Below are 8,911 nucleotides of genomic sequence, written 5' to 3' on the forward strand. Positions count from 1 at the left end.
GACAGGCCCATCAGATGGCACATCCCCTCAAAATGCACCCACCCCTCCTCCCCAGCCCAGACAGGTGAGGCCTACCTGGCTTCCTCCATCCTGCGCTTCTCCTCAGCGATATGCTCCCTCTCTGCCTGGATCTCGGCAGCAGAAACCTCCCGCAGCATCTGCTCCACCACCTCACTCAGCACTGCCTCCACCTGGCCGTTGCACATGCTGCAACAACCCATCCACATCACCAAACTGGTGTTGGTTGAGTGTGACAACCCTCTAGAGGCCACTGCTCCCTATCTGGCTCACGCTCCTACCTGAGTGCAGCAGAGATGTACTCGGCTTCGGTGGCAGCCACGTCAGCCACCTCGGCCTGCACTACCTCCTCCAGCATGGCCTCTACCTCCGTGGCGATGTCCTGCAAGGGGGGGGGGGGGTTATTTGTCATTACTATGGCAATACCAACACACTGCTACTGGGTTGACACGCAGCAATGAGCAATCTATCACCTGCTCTGTGTAAACGGGCTCCGGTGGGGGAGGCGTAGGTGGGGCGACTGGTGGTGCCTCCGACGGAGATGCCCCAAGTGCTCCACTCTCCTCTCTACCAGGGAGGCCAGCTGACTCCGCTGGGTCGCTCGGCATCTTGGATCGGTGCTGGAGGGCCCGCGCATCCAGCTCAATGGGGGGCCTCTGAGGGGAGGCTGCTACAGCGTGGGCAGGAAAAATGACAAAATTACAATCAGAGGCCAGAAGGTGGACGAAGCGTAACAGTTAGCGGAAGGTGGAGTGCAGACGCACCAGCCCTGGGCACACTGCCTGCCTCCGCTGGCTGCCCATCCCCACGGTACTTGTTGCGGCTGTCAAAGCTGTTGACGGGTGTGTGTTGGGGTGGGTTGGGCAGTGGCGCGCCGTTGACCACTTGGCCCACCAGCACCTCCCGCTTCCTTGCGATGGCCACAGAGCGCTTTGGACGTGGCTGGATCTCAGGCTCCTGGTACGCTGTCCGGCTTAGCTCCACCATGCTAGGGGGAGGGCAGAGCTTCAATAAAATATACCACCCATCATAGATTAGCACCCCCATCAGAGATAAGCCACCCTGCCCCCAACACAAAAGGGACAACGAAGCACAGCCCAGCCTTACCATGCATCGACCGCGAGCCCATACTGCAGCGCGAGGTCCGAAGCCTCGCCGGCATTCTGGAACATGAGCATCCGGACCAGGTCTTCGACCGGGAATGTGGTGGAACCACGGGAGCTGTAGGCCACATTCAGGGCCCGCAGAGCCTCACGGCGCACCTGTAGGGGGCACCAGAGCGGTCCAGGTAAGTGAGGTATTGGGGCTGATGAGGATGTAGGGAGCGGAGCAACGGCTCCCCCACCTGGTCGAAGTAGCGATGCAAGATGCAACCAGCCAGATACGAGGCCACCTTGACCAGCTTGAAGAACCTCACGAAGTTGTTGCTGTTGACAGCGGCAAAGGCCTGGACGGCAAACTTCACCTCCGGAGAGTTTCGGAGCTCCGCCCGGAATTGCTGCACCTCCCTGCAGGTAGGGAGGGAATGAAATGTCAGCTGGAGAGGTGCCACGGTGACACGGGACACCGACTGCCGGCCAGCCACCCACCGGAGGATGTCTCCATCATTGAGCTTCAGGAGCACGCTGTACTGCCGAAACTCTGCCTCATGAGGGCAGTAGATGTTCTTGCTGGCCAGGTCCTGGTACATCTCCTTGAGGCTCTGCAGGCATTTGGTCAGGTTTTCATTGTTGATCTTAGCATCAAAGGACATCATGGGCTCCTGGCACAGGTGGTGTGCGCAGTGGATGTGGAAGCGGGCGCACTTTTCAATAAGGGACACCGTAAGCGGGTCGCACAGGTGCTGCTGAGTGATATCCTGCAGATGGCCCAGAAAAAGGATCAGGGCGAGGCCCGCAGGGCACAGGAATAATGAGACACGGACTAATGTTGCTCACCTTCCGGATACCTCGTGTGCGGTTCCACACAAAGTCATACCAGTCACGGTAGTTGTCCTCACCCTGGTCCATGACCTGGGTAACCAGGTAGTTCATGGTCATGTTCAGCACAGTAAAGGGCCGCAGTTCATGGGGGAGGGGCTCCTCCTGGTCAGCAGAGGACCTGCTGTACTCCTTAATGGCAGCAGTGTGGTCCACCTGCGTGGGGTGCAGAGGGTGATTTGCAGCCTGTGGTCTGTCAATTCATGGCGGGGAGGGGGAAGCATTAGGAAAGAGGGGCAGGGGTGGTGATACCTTCTCCGTGTTGGGGATGACCTCAAAAGAGCTCAGTTGGTTCCGGGTCTCCCTCATGTAACGCTCCTTCTCCGGACACATGTCAGGACACGTACCCACAAACACCTTGGACAGATCCAGGTCGGTCCTCTTGGGCCGAGCTGTGCCAGAGGAGACCGTGTCAGCTGGCGATTCACTTTGGGGTGGGAGGGGGGGGTGGCTCAGCAACGTGACCCTAGGGGGACCTACCCTGTCGCAGGATCTTGTCCCGCTGCTCTAGCAGACGATACTTCTCCTCTGCGGTTTCAGCTACCTGGCCAATCAGGTGGAAGAGGGGAGAGGGGAGGCTGCTGGCTAGATGTTCGGATTCGAGGCCGTCTGGGCTGGGCTCCATCTGCGGCTCACTCTCAAACTGCAGGGCCTTTGTCGCCAGGGGTTTCTTGGCTGGTGACCTGAGAGGGACAGACCAAAGGCTGAAGAGCTTCTAAAAGCTGGCAAAACCTGGGCTCCTTTGAACACCTGGCCAGTAGGGGGCATAGCAGCCAAAGAACTCAGTTTGACTTTAATGTCACGAATCCGAGCCTGAGGTAAAGAGTTTCATTACCAGATGACCTAACATAACTCAAGCTGCTTGGAAAAAAAACTAACAAAATGTATACATAATAAAAAACCAGAGTGATCCAGATTTTTTTTTTTTTTTTTAAAGAACTTGCATTGGGTTTCAAAAAGGTGATTTTCTTCCCTAACTTAATTTAATAAAGACCCGGCCATCTTATTGTAAAATTGAGTTATTTACTCTTACGGTAAGAGAATGATTTAAAGACAAGATTACCCTCTGGATAGGGATGAGCTGGAGGACCAGCCGGAGGTGGATTTGGAGAGGGCTTTGCAGACAGGGGCTGACTCAAAGCCTCCTGCCTGGCTCTGAGGATCAGGGTCATCTGGAGGCCTTTGGCCCTTCTCTCCTGGACCTAAGAGACACACAGAACCAGTTCATCGAAACAGCTGACATGGGAATGAAAGGCTGCAACGAGTCACAAAGACCCCGCCCTGGCCTTGGCTCGATGCACAGATAGAGAGCACCGTAATAGTCACTCACTCTGCTTCTTCCTCTGCCAGAAGATGGTGAGCTAATGCCTGCGCAGCAGTTTGCCCTTCTTCTTGGCTTTGGCAGCAGAAGCCTGAAAGATACCAAAAGTCAGTGAGGAAAGCCCGGGAGATCATGGACGAGAGCACAGCCTAATGAGTACAGCGACCAAGCCCCCCCCCCAAAGGTGTGCAAAGCCATTGCTCACATGGTCGTGGAAGTGCACTATGGCCAGGTTCTTCTGGGGCCTGCAGAAGATCCGCTGCACACGTCCGAACTGGCGGAAATGTTCCCCCAGGATGTCCTTGCTGTTAAGACTGGCTGGAATGTTCTTGCATTGGAGCACCATGGCTTCGGAGGGTGACATCCCCCCCAGGCTGTCTGTGCTGTCCAGGCGGCGGGCACGTCTCACTGTTGATGCTGCCTCAGTTTCGGGATCTGTGGCAAGTGTCACAGAGTTCAGTTTTTCAGACTATACTTGGCTTCGAACCCAATGTGCTTCTTCCTGGGAGTACTCACCCAACTCCTCCGCCCTCTCAAGGACCTCCCGGGTTGGGGCCTGTGACCTTGGCGGCGTTGAGGGTGAGTGGCTGGTGGTCGGTGCCATCGAACCCTGGTGCTCCGCCTCCCCCCAGTCTGGCTGTGGCTCCTCACTCCTCTTCGGCTCTCGCCGGGTCTGTAGGGCCGGTGTCTTCAGGATGCTGGTCAAGGCACTGCGAAAGATGCTGCTGACAGGCCCCCGGCCCCGGACCAGGGGCCTCTTGGGAGGGTGCCTGGAGGCGGAGTCAGCACCAACTTGGGGCTCCTCTGATAAATGCTCCACCATCTCCTCCTTCCGCTTGGTACCCTTAGCCGCTGCCTCCCCTGCATTCTCCCCCTCACCGCCCCCCCCCCACGGACCTCACCAGACACAACCCCAGCGTCAGTCTTGGGTTTTAGCGGACCAAAGCTGACAGCACCAAACAGTGGCCGGGGCTCATGGAGGCTAGAGGCAGAGTACCTGGAGACAGAGGCGGCCTGGGAGGTCCCCCCACCCAGGCCACTGCCAGCACCAACGGAGGGTGCTGCTGGTTTCGAGAAGCTGAACTCCTGGGTGGTGCTGGGATGTGCATCTTTGGTGGGGAGGATGCTGCTGGACACTGCGATGGGCTGTGAGAAGCTAAAACCTAATGCTCCAGAAAGGAACTCAGAGGCAGCAGGAGCAGGCCCACTGCTGTCCATACTGGTAGCGGTGGTGCTGGATGGGCTGGAACCAAAAGACTCGGACACAGCCTGGGACACAGCCGGTTCAGGACTGGCGCTATAAATAGGTTTGAACACAGCTGCGTCTGACGGCTTGAAGCTGAACTCTGAGGTGCTAAATCCGCGGCCCTGAACGCTTCCAGGGGAGAATACCGAAGAAGACCCTGTGGACAACTGTCCGAATCTCAGTGGTTGACTAGACCCCGAGGAGGGGGGAACAGAGGAGGCGGAGATAGCGTTAGAGCCGCCGAAGCCGGGTGTGTGCTGAGCAAATCCGCCGGTCTGTCCGAAGGCAGAGGTCTGGGGAAAAGCCGAGTTCTGGTTAAAGACAGAGCTCTGACCGACCCCGGCCGGCTGCCCGAAGGAGGGCGGCGGGCCGAACCTGGTGTCGCTCTGTACAAACGACGGGGTCTGACTCCCAGAACCGGGCATGCCGAAGGTCGGGGCCTGTCCAGACGCCGTCCCGCCAGGCTGCCCGAAAAGGGATCCGGTCTGGCCGAAGGCAGACGATGTACTGAAGAGCGAGGTCTGGCCGGTGCCCTGGCCGAGGGCAGGCGGCTGCACGAAAGGGGCGTTCTGCTGGCCGAAGGAAAAGAGCCCCGAGGTCGGGGCGCGCGGAGACTGAAACGCTCCGCCTTGTGTTCTGCCGAAAAGCCCAGACGGATTCATTGTGTAAAAAGCCCAAAAATACGGCCTTCAAAAGTCGAAACAGAGTTCTTACAGCGCGGTAGATTTCGGCGTCCTTCGGCCTGGGAGATTATATCCGCGCCTGTGTCACATCTGCGGAAATATACAAACTGGCAGCTCCCCTGGCCTGGTCACTGCGGACACTGCGCTCCTTCTGCTACAAAAATGGGCACAGAAACAGTCTCAACTGATGAGCACAGGGTACTTGGGGTCTTAAAATGTGAGCAACTGTGTAGGCACAGGGTCAATACCAGGGCAAGTGCAGGTGGGGCAGCCATCTTTGGGGAGGGCACTACGATCTCCGGTACAGACAGTAACGAAGAAGGCAAGAAAAGTGGTGAGGAGGAAGAGGAAGGGCCCAGGGACTCGACGTCAAGCCAGGTACGCAGCTGGTCCTCGAACCTGCAGATCCAAGTCAAACAGGAAATGGCTCAATGTTTATGCCACAACTCACATGAGAGAGTACACGTGTGTAGCATGTCTGTTCTCTGTCAGACCTGCGGCTCTGTTCTTTCTCCTCCTCAATGCGAGCCAGGAGGTCCTGGGGGCTGGAGGCAGCATCCAAAACAGGGGCAACACCGGATCCGGACTCAGGGTCCTCAACCATGCTGTGAAACAGCTTCTGTTGAAGACGTGGCCTGGCCAGTCGAGGATGAGGCCACATGCTCTGGTGACACCTGCAATGGCAGAGACTTTGGATAAGAAGCCAGTATTGTACACCACTCTTGGGGATATGAGCAAGACTGGAAGCTGATGGCTTTCCCTCTTCTTCCATTTAATAGTAAATAATATTCATTAAATCTGCAGGTCACTGTTAACAGTCTATCTGGAATGTGTTAGATTTACATGGCTGGCTGGCTCTTACCCTGCCTTCCCCTGCTGCTTGTCCCTGTGCGTCTGCTTTACGGCATCCACCCAGCAGGACGGCGGTATGAAGCCCTGCAGCCCATCGCTCAGGAAATACACCGAGATTTCTCCGTCGTCACTGATGACATCTGAAGATGGTGGGATAGGTTCACACCTGCATGGCATCCCCAGTAGGCCCCCCCAAACGTCAGACCCACCCCACCCCCCTCACCTTCACTCACGGGGCACCCAGGAGGGTTCCAGTCCCGGAGTTGGTGCTCTACACAGAGCATGACAATTTCGTCCCAGGGCACCTCCCAGAAAGTGGGCTCCTTGTCCGGCCCCCCACCTCGGCCCACACAGTCCTGACGCAGCCTCTCCAAAAGGTTCTCCAACTGGGACATAAGGAGTGGCTGGCTGTGGCGGGACCATGGGATTTGAGATACGTACTGGAAGATGGAGGCAACCAGCTGGCTCCAAGGAGCTGGGTGGGGGGAGCGGTGGCAGCAGCAGAAATTTAAGGAAACAGACTAAGAAGCAGCCACTTAGCAAGAAGTCCGAATTCCGAATCTGAGGCATGGACATACCCCCCACGGCTGGCAGCGGCCAGTCGGGCAGCCGCAGGCTCAGGACTGCCCCCTGGAGCCACTCCAGGTGCTCAGCCGAGTTCCAGAGCAGATGTGGTAGGCAGTCACCACCCCCTGGCACCAAGAACTCTGCCACGGGCCAGGAGAGGCCAGCCAGACTCGGGGACGACACAAGGCCAGCCAAGAAAGCCAGGACAGTGTTGTAGAGGCCGATGACGGGTGCAGGGCCCTGGGAGGGCAGTCCCGCCATGTCACGGTCCCTCCGATCACGGTGAAGCCTACCAGCAAACTCGCGGCAGAGCCCGGCCTCCACAACCTGCACCAACGTCTGCGAGACGAGCCGGGCTGGTGCCGTGGAGCGGGCAGCGAGCCACCTGACGGCATGGCGGATCTGCGGGGAGACGGGGGTGATGGTCAATGGGATGGTTCAATCTTACCGAGGCCAGCGACAACATGCACACTCACCTGCTCGGATCCTTGGGGTTCGTTCGTGGTCTCGGGGATATGGACGAACATGTACTCTGAAATCAAACCTTCCTCAATGAGTGTCTGAAGCATCAGGTCTTACAGGGAAAGGAAACCGATGGTCAGACAGGAGGAACAAACCAACTGTATTAGCTCTGCATACGTAAACATAGCCTCAAGAGAAATGCTATAAGTAAAGTAAGCGAATCCCACGCGACACCTGTTGTCATAGACACGGTTAGTGTCACACCTTCCTCTAGCCGTTCATCGCTGGCCCTGTGCCCAGCCTGCCCTGGGACCACCACCACCAGAGGAAGGGCCTGTGGCCAGGCATTAGCCTGCTGGATCTGCCGGAGTTGCAGCAGGGCGGATAACAGGAAGATGTCCCCGTCTTCCTCATCAGCCCCGGGACTGACTGCCGAGGGCAGCAGCATCAGCAGGGCGCCCATGCCCATCAGCCCCTTCCGCTTCTCCAATGCCAACTGGCCTTCCTCGCTGAGGGGCCCGCGGGCCACCTGACCCACAGTGAGAAACATGGCCTCACTTCCTGCACTTGCACCCTTCGCAAACATCTGTGTTACCACAGGACCTGCTAATATCACATAGTGCCAGACTATGCTAGGCTATGTTAAGCTATGCTAGACTAACATTAATGACAGAACATGCAACACAGGGGCATGAAGCCTGTCGATATTCATCGGCAAGTTCCCCCCTATCTGCCACACCTTCACACACACGTGCACTGTGTGCATGCGCTCCCCCACGCTCCGCAGGCCGCTGCTGATGCTCAAGGTTTGCATGTGTCCGTTGGGGACCATCTCCCTGTGTTCTTGCTTCTCCGAGTTACCGAATTTGGACTCCAGCCATTCTGTCAAAATCCTGCATCAGAGATGGGAGGGGGGCACAAATGTAAGCTCCAGGACCTCTAAACCCAACTAACACCCAATCCCTCCCCGAACGACACCCAGTTCCCCCACTTACTGGTTAGCAACACTGGCATCTCTTTCATGATCACTTGGCAACAAGAGGGCTGCCTTCCAGAAGATTGTGTCAGATGGGTTCGAGACGCTTGCTGCCACCAGACTGAGCAGGTCCAGTGGCCCCCACACAGATTCGCTGAAGTGGATGGAGATGTAGATGAGCACATGGAGAGTGATGGATGGCTAACAGCTACTCTACAGTAGCACCATACCTCAGGAGCTGCTGGTAGAACAAGTGAACCTTCATCTGATGCTCGGTTTCCCTTCGCATCTTCGCCAACCTGCAGAAGGCAGCAGAGTGTCAGCATCGGTACACTTAACACTACAGCAAATCAATGGCCAGCAAAATAAACGGACAGGACGGAAGTCATTTTGGGAAGTACTGTCTAATTCAGCAGAGGTGCCCCGATCCAATATTCAAGATACCTAATCAGACGGATCGGACATCGGCCACATGTGACCGATCCATGTTCAATAATTATTTAGTTATTGCCAGTCTATTTCTTCTTATACTGAGTGGTACAATCAAATCGCACAACAGCTTTCCCCCCTTTTTTATTTTTTGTGGCATTCAAGCTGAACGTTAACGCTTCCTCGGTTTTTTGACACTCAGTGTGTGTGAGTGCAGTGACTTCCCCTGCTATGACGTCATGTGCATGTCCTTTGTAGTGGAAGGATCAGGTGATGGTAGCAAATGCAACTTGCATGCTTGCGAAGCAAACTAACATGTCTAAAACCTGGAAGAATTTTATGCTTGAAACAACCAGTAGCACAGCGATTTGCGATCTT

This window comes from Brienomyrus brachyistius, unplaced genomic scaffold (assembly GCF_023856365.1).
Source record: "Brienomyrus brachyistius isolate T26 unplaced genomic scaffold, BBRACH_0.4 scaffold172, whole genome shotgun sequence".
Taxonomy (NCBI): Eukaryota; Metazoa; Chordata; class Actinopteri; order Osteoglossiformes; family Mormyridae; genus Brienomyrus; species Brienomyrus brachyistius.